The sequence below is a fragment of the Cervus elaphus genome, chromosome X (assembly GCF_910594005.1).
Source record: "Cervus elaphus chromosome X, mCerEla1.1, whole genome shotgun sequence".
In the NCBI taxonomy this organism is placed as follows: Eukaryota; Metazoa; Chordata; class Mammalia; order Artiodactyla; family Cervidae; genus Cervus; species Cervus elaphus.
In genome coordinates this window covers 161,279,797-161,301,907 of record NC_057848.1, presented here as the reverse complement: position 1 = coordinate 161,301,907, position 22,111 = coordinate 161,279,797, and the positions used below count along the sequence as shown (strand labels likewise).

The 22,111-nt window shown below is 38.8% G+C and overlaps 1 pseudogene; it reads left to right on the top strand.

Moving 5' to 3' along the window:
• LOC122690556 lies at positions 1–21,806 on the top strand (annotated as a pseudogene).
• The last annotated feature ends 305 nt before the right edge of the window (positions 21,807–22,111 follow it).

The window sequence follows — 22,111 nt, the reverse complement described above, 5'->3', positions numbered from 1 at the left end:
ATGACGAAAAATAATTCCGATAGCCCCAGTGAAATAGAGGTAACTCATCTTGGCCCTTGTAGATTTTTCTTAACTAAAGGTATTCATCATAAAATTTTCAGGAAGATGTGGATTTCTAAGCTGATGTTTATGGCCTTTTAAACCTATTCAAATATTGAATCATTTCCATAGAAAGGAATATTGCAGAATGGCTAAAAGCATGAATTTTAGAGACAAAGACTAGCTCAGCCACCTATCAACAGGGTTACCTTGGATAAGTTACCTGATTTTTCTGAGTAGCTCCTATTTCAGAGACTTTTAAGAGGATAAACTGAGAAAAATGCAAGTAAAGCCATTAACTTGGGGTCTAGCAGAGAGTAAATTCTCAATAACTAACAGATAATAATAAAATTAGTATTATTATTATGAATTGTACTACACTAGGTAAGAAGCTATACAATTCCTAGCCTCAGCTAGATTAATGCCATGCTTTTTGCCTCTTTCCCAAAACACTATTTCTGTCTTATTGCTCACTCCTTCCCAAACAAATAAGGCAAAGTCTTTGATTGGTCTCAAATCTCTTGCTCCCACGGTAAAGTAGTAAAATTGAGGCTAAAATGCCTCCCAAAGATGGGCCTGACCACATAAGTGTACTAGGAAGAGCCCTGAGGCTACATATGGTGGGATGGGGAGGCACCTTGGAGGAAAACCCAAAGCTAAACAATCATGTCTAATTAAAGTGTATACTGACTGTATAATTTTCAGAGGGAGGGTGTAGTCCCCACATTAGAAAAAATGTTTAAATATTCACGTCTAAATGTATCTGCCAGCCACACAAGTAGATAAAGACATCCTAGATGGCAAGAAGTGTTCTTGACTTTTCTCTAATTATAGTCCACATTCAGTGGGAAGAACTTTTTTAAAAATTGAAGTATAGTTGATTTATAATGTTGTGTTAATCTCTGAAGTAGAACAAAGTGACTCGGTTATATATAATATATATTCATTTTCATATTCTTTTTCATTATGGTTTATTACAAGATATTGAATACAGCTCCCTGTGTTATACATTAGAACCTTGTTGCTTATCCACCCTATATAAAACAGTTTGCATCTACCAACCTCAAACTCCCAGTTCTTCTCTCTCCCTTCTCCCCTCCCCCTTGGCAACCACAAATCTGTTACGTATATCTGTGAGTCTGTTTTTGTTTGGTCTATAGGTTCATTTGTGCTGTATTTTAGATTACACACATAAGTTACATCATATGGAATTTGTCTTTCATTAGAAATCACTCTTGAGTTTGGGTTATATAAATAAAATCTCAAGGGAAAGATTTTAAGCACCACATATTCTGACAAAATACATAATTCCCTTATAATGGAAGAATTGAGGATATTTTTTCTTTCACAATAGTACTTGAAAGAAAATAGTTCAAAAGTAAAATCATGGCTCTGAGGAAAAGAATTTACCACCAGTTTTCACTAGATTGGAAGCTTCTGGAAGAAAATGGTTATGTTTCTAAGGGTTTTCTGCACTGCTTGCCAAAGCTGAAATGCTCGATGAGTATTATTACTATCACTAAGGGAAAACTTGGTGAAGGAGGCTATGCTGTGCCTGTTGGACAAAGTTTACCTAAGTTTTTTCCAATTAAGCAATGAAAAGTAACCAACTACTGCTACCACTTTTCAGATAATGGATTACTCGGGGATTTGACTTTTAAACATTTTTCAATTCCTACCACTTGGTTTTAAGAACAGATTGAGATGATTCAAGGCTTAAGACTCTTTGTGGCACTCTCAAACACCTTGGTCCAAAACAGATTCTACAAACCAGACTGGCTGTTGATTTTTAAAAATCCTTCCAAACAGTATTAGCACTAAGCTCCTCATCTATGGACAGAGAAGCCTGGCAGGGTACAGTCCATGGTGTCGCAGAGTTGGACATAACTGAGCATACACACACATGCTGCATCCATGCCACTGGAAAAAAACTGTCAAATTCTGAAAGCAAATTTTCCAATAAAGATTAAATGAATATCATTTTGCATTTTGCTTACTCCTTTAATATCAAATAAGTAGGTTCTAACTAAACCACAGCATAAAATTCCATATCATATGATTCACCACTTTGGAAAAGGAAAAAAAAAAACCTCTTTGGAATATTTTTTAGGACTTTTGCATCTCCTAGTTTAAGCCTGAAGCCAATTTGTTGAATGAATATAAGCCATATATCTGCCAAATGCTCTTTTTAAATTACTTTTAACTTCTGCTTTAAACTGTTTCTTATTTTCACCAGTTTGGGTTTGGCTTTTTTCTCTTTTTTGCAGTACAGATTGAATGATTCAAGTAATGTACGCTCTTCACAGATTACAAAGTAGAAAATAGCACCACAACTTCATATTCATATAGTGCTTTCAACATATAAACATGATTTTATGTCTACAACAGCATTCAATTCTAATAATAATCCAAGGTAGCCAGATCACAAAGAATTGATAAATAAACAGAAGCTCCATGAATCATATACCTCACTCAAGTCATCTAACATATTAGAGGTTGAACATCTGCCATATTTGTTTCCTAACTCCTCAGACTATTTCCTTTTACTATATCCATGGACTTCTCTTGTGGCTCAACTGGTAAAGAATCCGCCTGCAATGCGGAAGACCTGGGTTCGATCCCTGGGTTGGGAAGATCCCCTGGAGACCACACTGTCTAAGAAAATAAGAGCCTGGAAAGTAAAAAGTCATTGTACCACTGACCCACACTCATGGATAACAAAATAAATTGGTAAAGGACAGCATACAACATTTCTATTGAAAATGCCTAAGAGAGCTAGTACAAATGGTGCATATAGTATTAAGAACATGTTCACTGAGAGTATATGTCTTGTGTTACTGAATGATCCAAAACACACTGGAGTTGAAAAAAAGACAAATGGAATTTAGTTTAGAAGGTATTTATTCCCATTTTTGAAGGAGTGAAAATGACCTTCACACTGTCACACATGTCCTCACTGAAGAAAAGATGCAATATTACTACTTTGGTGAAAATGCATCTCAAAAATAATAAGCAATTCAGCTTCCTCCAAGGTGAGGGTAGTGTGTATTAGATGTTTTTAGACCATGAGCCAGAATTTAGAAAGTTCATTATTAATTTGGCATAAATGATTCATAAATAGGTGAATGTGTCTTCAAAGAGGAGAGCAAAGCTCTGGGTTGCTCTTTGTGAAGTGTGTGCTTCACCAGCCTTTTCCCAGTAAGATTGGTCGTGGAGTAGACAGCTCGGTCAGTCCTCACACACACTGAAGTCTCATCAGAAGTTCCTGGTCCTCAAAAATGATAGAATCAAGAGATAGGAGACTCTTCATATGCAAGGATTAGGACTAACCAGGGCTGTATCACCTTCCATGGATAATCATTTCTTAAGCTAGCCCTACTTTCTGAGGAGAAGGCTTTAGGAGCAGGGTAGTGAAAAAGGCAGAAGAGATAAAAGGAAGACAGTAGCAAGAAAGCTCCTTTCCAGGCATAAATCAGATCATGCCACTCTACATTTAACCTCCAATGGTGTCCCATCTTACTTAGAGAATAAGTCAGAACCTTCACTATGGCCACATGATCTGACCTCCCCCCCAACCCTTTTCCACCCCTTCCCTCCAGGCATAGTGCCCAGTGCTTAAACATGCCAACCACACTTCTACATCAGAGCCTTTGCTGGTGCTATTTCTTCTGCCTAGCACTCTTCGCTAGACCAGGAGTGTTCAAACTTTTTAAGACCAGATAGTAAAATGGTTAGGCTTTGTAGGCCATACTGTCTTGGCTAAAAGTACTCAACCTGCTCTTACTGTGTGAAAACAAAGAGAATATGTAAACAAATGGAGGCTTCAAGAGTACATGAACTATGAACTTCCAGATGTTCAAGCTGGATTTAGAAAAGGCAGAGGAACCAGAGATCAAATTGCCAACATCCGTTGGATCATTGAAAAAGCAAGAGAGTTCCAGAAAAACATCTACTTCTGCTTTATTGACTAGGCCAAAGCCTTTGACTGTGTGGATCACAACAAACTGTGGAAAATTCTTAAAGAGATGGGAATACCAGACCACCTGACCTGCCTCCTGAGAAATCTGCATGCAGGTTAAGAAGCAACAGTTAGAACTGGGCATGGAACAACAGACTGGTTCCAAATTGGGAAAGGAGTACATCAAGGCTATATATTGTCAACCTGCTTATTTAACTTATATGCAGAGTACATCATGAAAAACGCTGGGCTGGATGAATCACAAGCTGGAATAAAGATTGACGGGAGAAATATCAATAACCTCAGACATGCAGATGACACCACACTTATGGCAGAAAGTGAAGAAGAACTAAAGAGCCTCTTGATGAAAGTGAAAGAGGAGAGTGAAAAAGCTGGCTTAAAACTCAACATTCAGAAAACTAAGATCATAGCATCTGATCCCATCACTTCATGGCAAATAGATGGGGAAACAATGAAAACCGTGACAGGCTTTATTTTGGGGGGCTCCAAAATCACTGCAGATGGTGACTGCAACCATGAAATTAAAAGACACTTGCTCCTTGGAAGAAAAGTTATGAGCAACCTAGACAGCATATTAAAAAGCAGAGACATTACTTTACCAACAAAGGTCCATCTAGTCAAAGCTATGGTTTTCCTAGTATCCATGTATGGATGTAGGAGTGGGACTATAAAGAAAGCTGAGTGCCGAAGAATTGATGCTTTTGAACTGTGGTGTTGGAGAAGACTCTTGAGAGTCCCTTGGACAGCAAGGAGGTCCAACCAGTCAATCCTGAGGGAAATCAATCCTGAATTTTCATTGGAAGGACTAATGCTGAAGCTGAAGCTCCAATACTTTGGCCACCTGATGTTAAGAACTGACTCATTTGAAAAGACCCTGATGCTGGGAGGGATTGGGGGCAGGAGGAGAAGGGGATGACAGAGGATGAGATGGTTGTATGGCATCACCGACTCAATGGACATGAGTTTGAGTAAGCTCTGGGAGTTGGTGATGGACAGGGAAGCCTGGCGTGCTGCAGTCCATGGGGTCACAAAGAGTCGGATGTGACTGAGCAACTGAACTGAACTGGACAGGACCAAGACACATAGCATTAGTGACATGCCTCATACCACACAGCATATAGGTATAACTTTGGGCTCAAAGCAAAATCCCCTGAATGCTATCTTGGTTCCTTTCTAAATACTCCCACCAGCTTTTTCCATGTATCCCAAGTAGAAACAGAAATGGAATTTTTCTCCTTCAAATGATTCTACCTCTATGTAATCATTTGCCCATTCTTTTTGAAGGCAGGTGGCATGGTTATAAATGCTTAGTTTGTGGAGTGAGAACTGAGTTCAAATTCTCCCTTTGTCTCATTTTTGTCAGGATGACTTTGGGCAAAGCTTTAATGTCTCTAAGTCACAGTACTGAAGATATTATAAAATATATATAACATAATAATATCTACTTATACAATTGTAGGTAAGAGCTAAATTGATTGGTACCTGAATAAACAGTAAATCTAATTTCCCTCTATGTCTACTTTTAATGAATGTTTATTTCACTTAGGACATCATTCAGAATCTATCACCTGTGAATGAAATCTATTCTTGTGTGGTCTACTGTAACTCATACAATTTTAAATTATCATCTAAACATCAAAAAGCCTGACTAAAAGTGAAAAGACCCTTTCTATAGATAGTCTGAAAAAACATCCTTGGTAAAAGGGGGAAATAGAATTCATATTGTTTCACTTTGATCTATTACAGAGAGGAGAATATTTTCCTGATTGAAGTGTTGAAAATGTTTTAGTTGGCATACCAGGTTCAGTGGGAGGAAGTTATTATGACTTTTGCTGTGTTTAACTAACATTTGTGCAGCACCAGGACAGTTTACAAATTGCTTTCACAAAAAATTCTGCCAGATCATCCTGTGATCACAGGCATGGTAGCCTTGGGCAAGTTTCTCTCATAGCCTCAGTTTATTCTCCCGTAAACTAGAGAAGAATGTTTTCCCATCAGAGATCCTAGCCTGATCTGTGCATGACAACCATCATCATCACTGCAATTATCATTCTAGGGAGAAAGAAACTGAAACGACACTATAGTTTTAACATGTGACACTAGGCAATGTCTGCAGAATGATGATGATGATATTTGCCTCACCTGCCCACCTTTCAAGGATGCTGTGAGACTAAAATGAAACTACAGATGTCAAAAGTATCTGAAAACTTATAGGGATGTGAAAAATAGGGCACAGGGAGGTAAAATAACTTGCCAAGAGCACAAAGTTTATAAATGAAATGTCACAGCCAAGATTCAAATTCAGTCACTCTTTCTGCATAATCTGTGCTCTTAGTCATGTTATTTTGCATCTTCAATATAAAAATGATCTTGATATACATTTATATATGATTATATATACAATTATCATGATGGGTATACTATGGTTATTTTTGGCAGATTTTATCATGTCATTTAAAATTATTTATTTCCTTATCCATTTCCCCTACAGTCTCTGAGACTTTCAAGGGCACAATATTAAGTTTCCCAGGGATGTTATAACAAATTATTACAAACTAGGTGGCTTAAAATAGAAATTTATTCTCTCACAATTCTGTAGGCCAGAAACATGAAATCCAGGTATGAACAGGGCCACATTTCTTCTGAAGGTTCTAGGGAAGAATCCTTCCTTGCCTCATGGCTTCTGGTAACTGGCAATCCTTGGCATTCCTTGGCTTGTAGCTGCATCACTCCAATTTCTGCCTGTATCTTCATATGGCTGTCTTCCCTCTGCATCTCTCTTTCTCCAAAACTCTGTTGGCTTATGAGAACACTGTACAGGGGTCACCTTAATCCAGTATGAGCTCATCTTCTTTAAAAACTCAAAGTATAATCAACTTATAATATTATGTTACTTTCGAGTGTACAGCATAGTGATTCCATACTTTTATAGGTATACTTCATTAAAAGTTACTACAAAATAACAGCTAGAATTCCCTGTGCTGTACAAAGTATCTGTGTTGCTTATCTATTTTATACATAGTAGTCTGTATCTCTTAATCCTCTATCCCTATTTTACCCTTCCCCTCTTCCCTCTCCCCACTGGTAACCATTACTTTGTTTTCTGTATCTGTGACTCTGTTTCTGTTTTGCTATATACATATTCATTTATTTTTTAGATTCCACACATAAGTAATATCATATGGTATTTGATATTTCATCAAGCATAATATTCTCAGGTACACACCCATGTTGCTACAAATGGCAGAATTTCATTCCTTTTTATGGGTGAGTAGTAATCTATTGTGTGTGTGTGTGTGTGTGTGTACACATACCACATCTTCTTTATCCATTCATCTGTTGATGGACACTTAGGTTGCTTCCGTATCTTGGCAACTGTAAATAATGCCACTAGGAACATTGAGGGGCATGCATCTTTTCAAAATAATGTTTTCATTTTTTTCAGATATATGGTAGTTCTGTTTTTAGTTTTTTTGAGCAACATTCATACTGCATTAAGTTACATTCAGTGTACAAGGACTCCCTTTCTCCACATTCTCACCAACATATGTTATTTTTGATGACAGCCATTCTCAAAGGTATGAGGTGATATCTCATTGTGGTTTTGATGTGCATTTCTCTAATAATTAGCAATGCTGAACATCTTTTCATGTGCCTGTTAGCCATTTGTATGTATTCTTTGAAAAATGCCCATTCAGGTCTTTGACCCTTTTTTTTTTTTATTGGGTTGTTTGTTTTTTTGATGTTGAGTTGTATGAGCTGTTTATATATTTTTAATATTAACCTCCTATAGGTCATATCATTTGCAAATATTTTCTCCCATTCCATAAGTTGTCTTTTTGTTTCATCAGTGGTGTCCTCTGCTGTGGAAAAGCCTTTAAGTTTAATTAGGTCCCATTTGTTTATTTGATCTTGCTTTTACTTCTTGCGCCTTAGGAGATGGCTCCAAAAACTACTGCTACAACTTATGCCAAAGAGTATTCTGCCTATGTTCTATTCTAGGAGTTTTATCATTTCCAGTCTTATATTTAGGTCTTTAGTCCATTTTTAGTTTATTTTTGTATATGGTGTGAGAGAATGTTGGAATTTCATTCTTTTATGGGTAGCTGTCTGGTTTTCCCAGCAGCACTAATGAAGAAATTGTCTCTTCTCCAGTGTAGTAGATTACATGCCTGGGTTTATTTCTGGGTTCTCCATTCTGTTCCATTAATCTATAAGTCTATTTTTGTGACAGTACCATACTGCTTTGATTACTATAGCTTTGTAGTATAATCTGAAGTCAGGACAGATAATACCTCCAGCTTTCTTCTTTTTCCTCAAGATTACTTTGGCAAGTTAGAGTCTTTTGTGATTCCATATATTTTTAAAAATTATTTGTTCTAGTTCTCTGAAAAATGTCATGGGTATTTTGACAGAGAGTTCATTACATTTGTAGTTTGCTTTGGGTATATGGCCATTTTAGCAATATTAATTCTTCTAATCCAACAGTACAGGATGTCTTTCCATTTCTTTACATTATTTTCAATTTTCTTCATCAGTGTTTTATAGTTTTCAGAGTATAGGTCAGTATGATCTCATGTTAACTAATTACATCGACAATGATCCAATTTCAAAACAAGGACACAATCTGAGGTTCTGAGTGGACATGAACTTGGGGGAAACACTACTCAACCCAGTATATGCACCAACTGTGTTTAATTTTTTACCACCTTCTATGCATGTAGCAGTGTAAGGTACATATAGATTCAGCCAGATATAGCTTAGTGGTTGGGCATGCAGATTCTAGAGTGAGACTGCCTGGGATCATATCTTAGTTGTGCCTTTACTAGCTGTGAGCCTTTGGGCAAAGGTTCCAAACTCTATGTGCAGTGGAGTTCTAATGTGAAAACAGTACTTATTTCATGAGTTCTAATGCGATTTAAATTTGTCAATTCATGACAAGTGTTTAGAAAAATCATTAGCCCATAACAAGTGCTTAACAAATAGTATTAGCATTATTTTTAGAGGAAAAAACACAGCATTTGCTAAATAAAATAATGAAATCAAGGAGTGTCAGAAAGCACTGAAAACAGCTTATGTTCAAGCTGTTGATATTATAAAATATTGTCACATTAGCCCTTTCTCTGTGCATGGTCTTTTTAGAGCATGAATGAACATTCAATTTAAAAAAGAAAAGGGCTATAGGAGCAAAGACAGTGAAAACAAAAGCTTGCTTTTCCTTCTCCCTCAAGGGGAAAAAAATTCAACAGAGCCATGAATAAGCAGTAATATTTCTAAGAGACCAATGCTAGGAAAATGGAATTGCTTTTCTGAAAGAAAAGAGATTAATACCTGGAGGGTCTAAAATGTAATTATGGTATTGATCTCAAGAAAGCCTTGGCTGGATCTACGTTTTTTTCCCCTTTTTTGCTCTCCAGTGTCATTAAAATGGGCTCATATTTAAGAGTCTGCAGATTGCAAATATCAGAACATCACACATCAAGACAGGCTAAAAAAAAGTCTGTTAGTGAATTCTGGGAGATATCAAAGTGACATTCAATATGCTCAATGCATGGTGCTCCTATTGGTTCCCTTTTACCAGGAATTTTCTTAATGGCTTTGGTGACTGGTTTAACAAGCTGTTAATGAAGTGGCAAGACAACGCCAGGCTACATATCAACCTGAAGTTACTGTGTCCTGGCTCCATCCAGTCTGTGGGTTGACTGCAGGGGTAACAGAACTCTAAACCTCAGATTAAAAATGAATTAAGGTTGACTTAATAGTCCCACTTTCCTTTCTAGTCCCACTGAGGATATGATCTTTTCTTTATTCCAGCTATATCTTCTCAGCTTCTTTGCCTTCCAAAGTATTCAGAATCCGACAACGACATTTGCCTTTCTCATTTAGTTGGACAAACAAACAATCCAATGTTTTGCTGGGAGTGTATGGTCACTTCTAAATACAATAAAAGCCTTGAAACTGATGACTGGGGACTCTGGATTTTTATGAAACAGTCTTAAGTAATTATGAATATTTTAGGGGTACTTTGGGGCACTTAGTGGGCAAGTTGGAACTGTATTTGAGACCTTTTGGGGATCTGATTCTATGGTTATATTTTTACTAAATCATTCAGTGTTCACTATTAGTGTTCCACATTCTCCTTCATAGAGAAACTATGCCAGCTGCAGATAACTTAAAATGGCTGGCTTTTATTCTGGAATGGGAATGAGAAATAAGTCTAGAAAAACAAAAGCGGGGATGAAAAATATAACATTGCATGCCTGGTTAAGGACCTTGGGATTTCTCTTGTAAGTAATGGTATGCCATTATAAGGTTTTAAGCAGGGGAAGAACAAGATTGATTTTGCATTTCAGAACATAATTCTGGCTGCAGAGTATAAAGGAGATCAGACAAAGATGAAAGAGAGGTGATCTCTAAAGTTTTTAAATTAAATATTCCTGTTGTAACTTGACAAGATTCATCTACTTCTGAACATAACCTAAGCAAAGGAGGAAAACTTCTGGCCTAGACAAAGACATAAACAAAATAGATCCTAGAAATGTGGATACAATTTTTTACTAGTTAAAATTTGTCTAAATTCACCATGTTATCAGCTAAAAATTCAGCAACATTTCACTTCTGGTTACAATCAAGATTTAAATATTGTACGCAAAACAATACAGTATTATCACTCTGTGGTTATAGGATTTAGCATTGGATAGGACTGGGGTCAAGTCTCAAATGTGTCATTCTCCGTCCCTTTTTGTCTCAGGTCCTTTGATGTGTTGCTTTTTCTCTTACAGTCTCAGATTCCCTGTCTGTAATGGCAATAATGATAGCAACACCTGATTTGCAACACCATTGTGAGATTCAAGTTTGTAAAGTGTTAGAACCATAGGATTTGTAGCAAGGGTCTTGTCTCCCAAACTCAGGGGCTTTCTTTACATGTGGAGAGAACTTACTGGGGTATTTCTTCTGGCCTCTCTCAGCTCCTTCCTGGAAAAGTGACTGAATCTGATTGGGAAGTTTGAAAGTGTTTTCCTGCCCGCTCCTCTCTCCTTTCTCTTGGGGAATGGCTGATCTTCCAAAATTACATGTTGTACTCTGGTCTTGCCATATGCTTTCAACATAATGGAAATGTTTCCCATAAAGGAAACGTTTTCAACATTTCCCTTTAGGGAAAGCCCACGGTTCTTCAGCATGATGTATGACTCAACAGATAAGTCTGAATAATTCTACAGAGCAGAGTTTTAGAGCCTGCACACCCACAGATGTAAATCACATTTTCAAATATCAGCACTATTTGCAAAAAAAGTGACACAGGTATATACCACACAGAATGTATCTTTGGTTAATGTTTTCTCAGGAAAATGTCTCTTGGTTTTTAATATCAAAATTTCACCTGAATACTTTACAGGGGAATGAGGGTTGTATTAAAAAATTACATTTATGCCTTAAAAATCAATACAACCTTTTTAACAAAAGAGTGTGTGAGAAACGTTCTCAAGTTTCACTCCTAATACAATTGGCATTTAGAATAAATCAAGTTTGGATGAATCAGAAGCATGCAGAGACATTGTGATGTTCTCCAGAGTGTCAACAAAGGCTAGGATGTTATTGGCACTAAGAGGTGACTGTGACAAAGCAACTGCTTGTTAACAACCATATTAACTATTGGTGTCAAGGAAGCCATGTTTTAAGCATTTTACCTCATAATATGACAGTTTGCTCTTTACATATGGGCATTTTAATGTGCTTTAGTTGGTTGGGGGCATGGGTTGATTAGTAATACATAATATTTTTTCCCACTTAAAATAATTGGGAAAGGGATCCTTTAGAATTTGTGTGCAGAACATATAATTTAACTAACAGAAAACCAGTATTAAGCAAGAGATGTCTGCATTTGGCCTTCCCATCTGCCTTACCTATCTGTCTGACTTTTCAATTAGTTCACAACTCAATGGAAAAAGCAGACAGCTCTTTGCTGGTCTCCACTAATAAATTACATATGACAAAAGGGACAGGATGTCACTTCTGGAGTCAGGTTACAAAAGACTGTGATTTCTGTCTTGCTCTCTCTTCTCTTTATTATTTACTTGCTCTGAAGAAGCAAGCTCCATGTTGTGAACTGCCCTACGGGAAGGCTTATGTGGCAAGGAACTGAGGGAGGTCTCTGGTCAACACCCAGCAAGAAACTGAATCCCTTCAGACCCTATGAGGCCTATAAGAAACTGAAGGCTGCCAATAATCATATAAATGGTCTTGGGAACAAATCCTCCACTGTTTGAGCCTTGAGTTGCTTGTAGTCCTGGCTGACACTTTGATTCCAGCTTTGTAAGAGACTTTGAGCCAGGGGACCCAGTTAAGCCCTGTACATATTCCTCATCCATAGAAACTGGGCAAAAATATATGTTAGTTGTATTAAGTTGCTACATTCTAAGGACATTTATTGTGCAGCAATAGATAACTAATACATTCAGTAAATGAATGCTGAAGCAAGATTAAATGCATGACAAATTATTCCCCAAAGAGCTCAACTGATTTGAATCCTTAGGTACTTACTGCTAGGAAATCAACCAAGACTTTCTGAATCTGCTCTGGTGTTCATAGAAAACTAAACAGGGCATGAGCCCCAAAATTGGATGGATCCCATCAGTGTAAATCAAGCCTAAATTCAGAGAATTTCTTTCTGGAAAGGAACTTTGAGGTCATCAGCCAAATGCTCTCATTTTATAGAAATGAAAACTGAGGCTCTGAGGCACTATGTGACTTGCCCATGGCCACAAGGTCCTTGGAAGTGTCAGAGTAGATCCAGGACTTCTGGTCCCTTCTCCAGGGCTCTTCTGCAGCATCCCATGGCAGTGTTTAGAGGACAGGAATATGAGAAGGGCTGCAGAAACTCTGATTATAGAAAGTAAGGCTCAAGCAGGGCTAGGAAGAGTAGGTTGGATGAGGGAAGGCATTACATACAAGGGGCATATGACAGAAAAATAGTTATGGGAGGGCACCTCATGAGAATTAAAATCTTCATGGTTTGGTCAATTAACTTGAAGATCATGTGAAAGCTAAGGGTGGGAAGTCCTTGCAAAGAAATTGTACCTATAAGGAAGAGAAGTCAGCAGAGGAAAAAGGACAAATCTTGGTGGACAGATAAACCAAGCAAGGAATACTCACATGAGACTTTATAGCAGGTAGCCAGAGTGAATCTGGAAGTAAGAAAAATGGGTAGGCAGTAGAGGTGGAACTGGATAAAAGGCAGTCAAAAAGCACAAACTTCAGTAATAAATAAATACTAAGAATGTGATAAACAACTTGAAAAATATAATTAACACTACTGTTACACATGAAAGTTCTTAGGGGTAAATTCTATGAGTTTTCATCACAAGAAAAAAATTTCTATTTCTTCAATTTTGTATGAGATGATGGGTGGTCACTAAACTTGTAATCATTTCATGATGTAAGTTAAATCATTACACTGTACATCTTAAACCTATACAGTGCTGTATGTCAACCTCATGTCAATAAAACTGGGAGGAAAAAAGAAAAAGATGCCAGCAGAAAAAGTTAATGAGCATCAGAATTTGGGAAACTTGCTAGTTTCCCAGTCTTAAAGTAGAAGAAAAGAGGAAGCCTCTATCTATAGGTAGAGGGCTCAGATCTGTGCTTATAATGTGCCAAAATCCTTACCCAGATCTTTTTTTTTTCATTTATTTTTATTAGTTGGAGGCTAAATACTTCACAACATTGCAGTGGGTTTTGTCATACATTGACATGAATCAGCCATGGAGTTACATGCATTCCCCATCCCGATCCCCCCTCCCACCTCCCTCTCCACCCGATTCCTCTGGGTCTTCCCCCTTACCCAGATCTTGTGACAAGAGTATTGTCATTGTTATGACCATATGAGCTGCCAGATATGGTTATATTGTGATCCGTCTACAATGCTGTACAACACAGCCCTGTGATAGTCTAATAAGGCTTTGTGAACTAACATGTAAAATTAACCCACAAGAAGTCAACAGTAAAGAAATTATTAGGAAACTGATTTCTTTAAATTACTAATTCTTCAGACCCAGATTAAAGAATCTTAAATGTAATAATAGCCAATCATAATGAGGTTTGGTAGATTCTGCCATAATTCTCTGACTCCTGACACAGACATAAGGGCATCAGAGAGGAGTCAAAAAGACAGCAGACTGCAGTCACTAGTCTGGTTTCTAGTTCAGCATGACTGAACCTCTCTGCACTTCATTTTCTTCAACTGCCCACTGGAGATAATAAAAGCTGCCTGTCCCATGTCACAAAGCTTCTGTGAGGGCTGAAGTTTGAAAAGCATAAAAGAGCTGTACAAATTCACGGCTATATATAAAAAAGGTTCCTTTAAGTTTTCTATTGTTGCCACAAAAAGGCCTTTTTTTTTTCATTCTATAATGGCTTTCTTCACAAAGAACAAAGAGGTTCAAAGGCTAAATTACATGAAATTACATCACATTGTCATAGCACACGCAATAAATAATGGGGCTTAAGATGATTCACAAAGATAATCAGATCGGGGCCCTACAAGAACACAGCATTTCCTTCCTATGATTCTAGCCAGTGAGAAAAGGCAGGGAATTTAGTCTTCAGGGTTTCAGCCACGAAAAAAGCACCAGAATCCAAATGACAGAAGTAGGAGGAAATGGTGAGATGAGCCTGGAGATGGCCCATGTGTATTAGTTGAGGTAACTGTGTGTGTGTGTGTGAAGTCACTTTAGTTGTATCCAACTCTTTGCAACCCTATGGACTATAGTCCACCCATGGGGCTCCTCTGTCCACGGGATTCTCCAGGCAAGAATACTGGAGTGGGTTGCCATGACCCTCTCCAGGGGATCTTCCCAACCCAGGGATGGAACCCATGTCTCTTCTGTCTCCTACACTGGCAGGTGGGTTCTTTACCACTAGCGCCACCTGGGAAGCCCTAAGGTAACAATAGCTGCTGTAACAGACAAGCCCCCACATCTCAGAGGTTTAGCACAACAGAAGTTTATTGTTCTTCACTCCTGCAAAGTCCAAATGGGCATTCCTGATGCGCAGGTAGCTTTCATCTCTTTCAAGCTGTGATTTGGGACTCAGACTCCCTTGAAGGCTTCAGCATCACCATGGACATAAAGGCCCACACTGAATTGTCTATGTCTGTCCGATATGCAGAAAAAGACAGGGAGAAGGAGGAATATCAGCTTTGAACCATTTATGCCTGGAGATGACACACATCACTATCACATACATTTCTGTAGTGAGAATTTGTCATGCGGTTCCAATAGATACAAGCAAGATAAGAAACATAGATTCTGGTTTGCCAGCACCAACTCAACACTACAACAAGGGAGCTCAAATTTTGGGAAAACCAGTAGCTTCTCTGCCTCACCTGGGAACAGAGAGAACACAGATCTCTACCATTTTGCATTCTTTTCTTTTCCCAGCATTTCTAGATAATACACACATTAAAGTTTTTATAGCTAGAAATGTTACCAATAAAATAAAGAGCATTGCTTGGAAAGACACTACCATTTATCATTAAATTGTATGAAAATAGTCTGGCATAGCTCTAAATCTGAGATCAGATGTAGGTAAGCTTAGGGTAAGGTGTCATTTAAAAATAACAACAACAACAAGCTTTGAAGTCAAGTCAGGCTGGATTCTAATCTCTGCTCTAATTCAAATAATACGGGACTCTGCACAGTTTACTTAACCCTTCTAAACCTCAGCATCTTCGGAAGCAGTGTAAGCTTCATGTAGGATGGCATGGAAGGTGCTTGGGCCATAAAAGTCATGTGCAAATAAATTAGAAAGTTCCAAGTAGACACAATTTATATGCTATGAGAAGTCAGAATGATGGCTACCTTCAGAGGGAACTATTGACTAGGAATAGAGTGAGAATGGCTTGTGGGATGCAGGTAGTGTCCTCTTTTGAAATGGGGGTGGGTACCTGGCAACAAAGTGCCAGTGTCACAAAGCGTGTGCAAAGTCATTAAGCTGTACTTACAACAATAAAAAGGTTTTTTACAAATAGCATCCTTCCCTTGAGAGACTCTCACAGTATTTAAATATTGCTCCTGAGTGCCACAAGCCTTTGAAGAAGGGTGGGGTGCAAAAAGGATCAGGAGGAGAGAAATGTGAAAGCAAGCCATAAAGAGGGAGGTGAGATGGTTAGGATGCATAATAAGGATGCAGAGTACCAAGAACCATAGATATCTACCACTTTTCTAAAAAATGCCATTTTGTGTTATGTATCCCAAATCCCGGACAATAACAAAAGGGTCCAAGCCACTGTTACACAGTGACATTGGTATTCTTATTTGGGCTAAGTTTTAATGCTGCTAAAAATACAAATCTTTCCTATGGGCACTCCACCACATGTCTTCCAGATTATAATGTGTCTTTCTGTTCCATATGCCATCCTGTCATTTCTGTCATTGTGATTCTTCTCTCCTGTGTCAGTTTGGGGAGCTAGGGTTATATGTATGTGTGTTTATTGAGAGGGAGGAGAAGGTGTTGATCCTGCCTAATGCCAGTCCTTGCAATCTATATCACTTACCCCGATCACCAATGAGGCCCTCCAATATCATGATCATGTAAAAGTCATTCTCTGCTAATATCACCCCAGATAGCCTAGCTTCTACAGGGGGAACCATGCAATAACTCAAGCCCATGCCCACTATACTTCTATATACATAATGAGGCACCTATCTACAGCCATAAATACATGGTAGTTATTACATAGTAACAAAGGGTCACTGAGATTACAACACTTGAAGTCACTGATCAACACATTTGGCTTCATTTTATAAGTATTTTGTAAATGTTAGCATTAGTAGGACCCTTGAGAGATTACTTTCCCATGTAATCGATAAAGAAAACTGAGACGAAGAGAGTTGAATAACTTGCTTTAAAACTTAAAGATAGCTGTGGCAGAAAGAAGACAAAATTCCAGATGTTCTGACCCCTCTCCCTCAGCCTCTTCACTACCTCTTAAAGAGCTTCTGTTGACCTCCACATGTCTTGGGCATAAAATGAACAAGATTCTAGCATCCTCCATTTCCCATTTCAATCATAAGCCCCTAGATCTGATGTATATATAAACACCTATCTTGGCTTTGGCCTACAACAAATGTATTGAGATAATGTTGTTAGGGGTTTCTGAAGAAAGCTACATCAGTTAATATTTTATTTCTTCAATTGTTGAGTTTTTCCTTTCTCCTTTTTAAAAATATTTTGTAACTTAAAGATACAAGAATAGTATAAAAACCTTTATATAACTTTATCTAGGCTGATCAACTTTTAACATTTGCCCAACTGCTTTATAACTCTCTCTTCCTCCCACTTTCCTCCTCCTCCTTCTAACCCTCTCTCTTCTTCCCTCCCTCCTTTCTCTCTCTCTCATACACATTATTATTATTACTTATTCTTTAAGAGAAAATATAATTATTGCTATTTTTCTCTGAGAGTAAGTTGCATAAATCATGTCACTTTACCTCTTACACTTCAGTGTTTACTTCCTAAGAGCAAAGATATTTTCTTACAGTCACAATATAATTACCAACTTTAAGAAGATTGATACTGTCACAATTTTCTATTCTATTGCCCATATTCCAATTTTTTCGATTGTCCCCATCAACGTCTTTTAGAACATTTCCCCTACCCAGTCCAAGACCTAATCCAGTATGATATGTTACATTTAATTTTCATGCATCTTTACTCTTCTCCAATCTGGAACAGTTCTTTGGTTTTTCTTTTCTTCTATGATACTGACATTTTTGAAAAATGTAGGTCTTTTTGGTAACAGAACATTCTTTGACTTAGATTGTACAAGTTAGTTTCTGCTATATAATAAACCATCCCTAAACTTAGAAGCTTAAAACAAAAATTTATTAGAAGAAAAATCTATCATTTCTCACAACTCAGCAAGACGCTAAACAATTCTTCTGGTTTGGGCCACCTTGGCTGGGACTGGATGGCCTAGGATGCCCTCTTTCATGTGTCTGGAAGTTGGCTGAACACAGGCTGGGGTGACAAGGATGACTTAAGAAGTCATGAGGCCAGCCTGGAGTCAGTGAGGGACAGCACGCCACTAGATCATGGATAGAAGTAGAAAAATTGTAGCCATTTTCACAATGTATCATAGCAGGGGATAAAATTGTTGTTGTCATTTTTAAGGAAGAAAATTTGCTATTAATGGAAGTAATGACAAGACAAAAGCCTCCAAAACAGTGATACACAAACACCTAAATGTATGACTTGAAAGAATTTGAAATGAAGATGCAACACCAGTGAGGGAAAATGATCTATAACACAAGCTGACTGGGAAAGGGTTTGTCACCTGGATTGTTTTTATTGGTCAAAGGGGTCACATTTTAAAGGCTGTAAATGAACTGGAATGCTCACCCGCTGAAGCTTAAATGCACTCAACACAGATAACTGAATGACAGAGAGTTCTGTGTAGAGTGATAGGTCCCTATTACAAGAAAAACAACACAGAGAGAATGTTGATAAAGGGAAACTGATCCTCCCCTTCCCAGATGCTCAGTGCTGCTAGGTAGCAGGGGAGGCCCTGGAATACCACGCTGACTTTTTCTTTTTTAAATAACAAAATCTAGACTTAAGTGTGAAATTTCCAGACTTCTAAATATTGGTTTAAGTATTTGTAAGAGCACATTTTCAGGCTGAGTTAGGCCCAAAGGCCATATTTGAAAACTTGACTTTTCTAAACTAAAATTTAAAAAATCAACCTATAAGAACAGAGAGCATTTAAAAATTGAATACAAGAAATACTTATCCAATTCCCTTATAGAGATATAATACCTCTCTTAACCGGTGACTGTGTAAAACATACTTTGATTTGTGCTCAGTAACTAAAAGACGCAGCATCGTGTATATAGCAAGGCTAAGCCTTTATGTTCCATAACTATTGTTTTTAGCATAATATATCCTATATAGAACAGTTCAGTTCAGTTCAGTTCAGTCACTCAGTCATGTCCAACTCTATGCGACCCCATGAATCGCAGCACGCCAGGCCTCCCTGTCCATCACCAACTCCCGGAGTTTACTCAAACTCATTTTCATCGAGTCGGTGATGCCATCCAGCCATCTCATCCTCTGTCGTCCCCTTCTCCTCCTGCCCCCAATCCCTCCCAGCATCAGGGTCTTTTCCAATGAGTCAACTCTTTGCATGAGGTAGCCAAAGTATTGGAGCTTCAGCTTCAGCATCGGTCCTTCCAATGAACACCCAGGACTGATATCCTTTAGGATGAACCAGTTGGATGTCCTTGCAGTCCAAGGGACTCTCAAGGGTCTTCTCCAACACCACAGTTCAAAAGCATCAATTTTTCGGTGCTCAGCTTTCTTCACAGTCCAATTATCACATCCATACATGACCACTGGAAAAACCATAGCCTTGACCAGACGGACCTTTGTTGGCAAAGTAATGGCTCTGCTTTTTAATATGCTATCTAGGTTGGTCATAACTTTCCTTCCAAGGAGTAAGCGTCTTTTGATTTCATGGTTGCAATCACCATCTGCAGTGATTTTGGAGCCCCCCAAAAACAAAATCTGACACTTTTTCCACTGTTTCCCCATCTATTTCCCATGAAGTGATGGGACCAGATGCCATGATCTTAGTTTTCTGAACATTGAGCTTTAAGCCAACTTTTTCACTCTCTTTCACTTTCATCAAGAGGCTTTTTAGTTCCCCTTCACTTTCTGCCATAAGAGTGGTGTCATCTGCATATCTGAGGTTATTGATATTTCTCCCGGCAATCTTGATTCCAACTTGTGCTTCTTCCAGCCCAGCGTTTCTCATGATGTACTCTGTATATAAGTTAAATAAGCAGGGTGACAACATACAGCCTTGACGTACTCCTTTTCCTATATAGACAGTACTCTGTAATACTGGCATAGGCAGACATTCAAGACACAATGGAAAACTGACAAAGGATAAGACTATCACACAATTTCTGAAACCAAAAGCCTGAATTTCTTTCTTACATAAGTAAGGGAGAGTTTTACTAGTCAAGTAGAGTCTCCCTGAGAAAAATAAACTGCTGATTTAGGGGATGGGTTTGTCCAGGTTACATTTATCAAAGAGACAGGAGTGGTCAGCCTCAGAAATGTGAAGAATCAGCAGCTTTCCATCAGCTGACTGTCAAAGTGTGAGACTGTTGCCGATTGGCTGCTCTTCAGAGAGTAATTAGTGATGAGTAAAACTGATCCTATTCTGAGGTTTGATTGTTACCATGGCTAGAGAGTGACCTGTCATTCTCCAGTCCCCTTAGAGAGATGTAAGGGCTTTTGTGAATTAGCAGAATTGTGTAGAACAATGGAAGATACCACAAGGGTTACACTGCCACAGCTTCACATGGGCATGTATGCTACTTCACAAGGAGCTGAGTTTAGTACCACATAGGGTAGAGCTTCTCTGTGAAGTCATGGCTGCCCAAGTATAAAGTCTGGGCTACATCTCATCTCAATCTAAGAAGAGCTCTATCAATGTATATGGGGAGATCTTGCTCCTCTGAAAGGTAACGTTCCCAACATCACGAACTACAAAAACCATAAGTCCACAAAATGATGTTCTATTAACAGCATAATCTAATTACCCCAATACTAGCATAAAAGGGGAGAATAAGAGAGAGCATGAGATACTGAAGAGAAACAAAAGGAGAAAGAAATAAGAAGCAAAGGTAAAGTTAGTCTTATGTCTTATTACAACTATGTTTGAAATCAGGAAATATATTAAAATTCAGCCAGCTGGACAGCACTCATTTTTTATATACTTCTGTGAAAGAGTTCCTGAATCCCATGACTAACTTTTTAACCCTTATTGATAGCATGTCCCTAGCTTCAAATTAAATAAGATGTGGACTACCTCTTTAGAAATATGAAGCACAGGTTAAGGGGAAAAAAACCTTCCAGAACAACTCCACAGAGAAATCTGAAGAACATATGAGTTGCAGGCTTACATCAGTAGAAGCTGAAGAGAGACCGGGAACTTCTGCTGAAGCAGAGATAGCAAAAAACTCAGCACGGGGGACCAAAAGAAAAAGAGATACAAAAAAATAGCACAGCCTGCGGTCCAGGAGACACATCACAACGTTGTGACGGTGTGAAACCTCCGAGGACACCGACGCGGATCCCCATCCCCCCTCTTCCTTCTGTCCTGCCGCCTGTCAACCTGGTCGACAGGGACGTCATTCGAGCTTGATGCCAGCAGCTAAAACTGAGCACCAAAGGCCCGAAACTAGATGGATATAAACGACTCTGTGAATATGCTTACCCTCATCAAAAAAACTTTCCTGCCACGGCACAGGAGGCCAGGATCCCGTCACTATCGAAAAGGATAAAGATAGAAAAGGGGGAGCTACCACTGGAATGCTCTGAAGGAGCTGCTCCTCCTGCAGAGGGGCCACCTGCCCTTCAGGGAGCTCCTCCGCCTCTTGAGGGAGTTGTATTAACTTCTGCCCCCGACTCAGAAGCTGTGTTTGCCGCCTGGAGCAGGATGACAACCAGGGCCGTGAAGACGGAGCCAGTACGCTCACAAGAGACTTGTGAGGTCCGGTGGTGCGTGGTCCACGGGAGAAGTCTCCCAGCTAACACAGATGGCTGGGTTCGTTTACAGTTTCATGCCGGGCAGGCCTGGGTGCCTGGAAAGCGAAGGAGGGTGTCTTCACTCTTCCTGATACCTTCTGGTGATTTTCCACCCCCACACCTAGAAGACAATATGCTGTGCCCTGAGTGTGTACATAGGAATAAAGTATTAACAAAAAGCCTGCAATGAGATCATAATAGCAGGAAAAGGGTACAGCTATGATTATAATTAATGATAGAGAAATGACTACAATCAACTCCACGGTGACTTTAGACTTTAGATAGTGGGGCCACTCCACTCTCTCCATGCGTCTGGCTTCCAGGGTGCACAGCCTGCTTACAAGGTCACATGAAGAAAGAAAGCCTGTGAACTGATGGGAAACACAAGCCGAAGTGACTGTCTCTCCAAAGATGCCCAGCCCTAAGGGAGCAGAGGATAAAGGAGATGGGGACATTTAAAAATACTAAGTCACCGAATGGAATTAATTTGCTTGA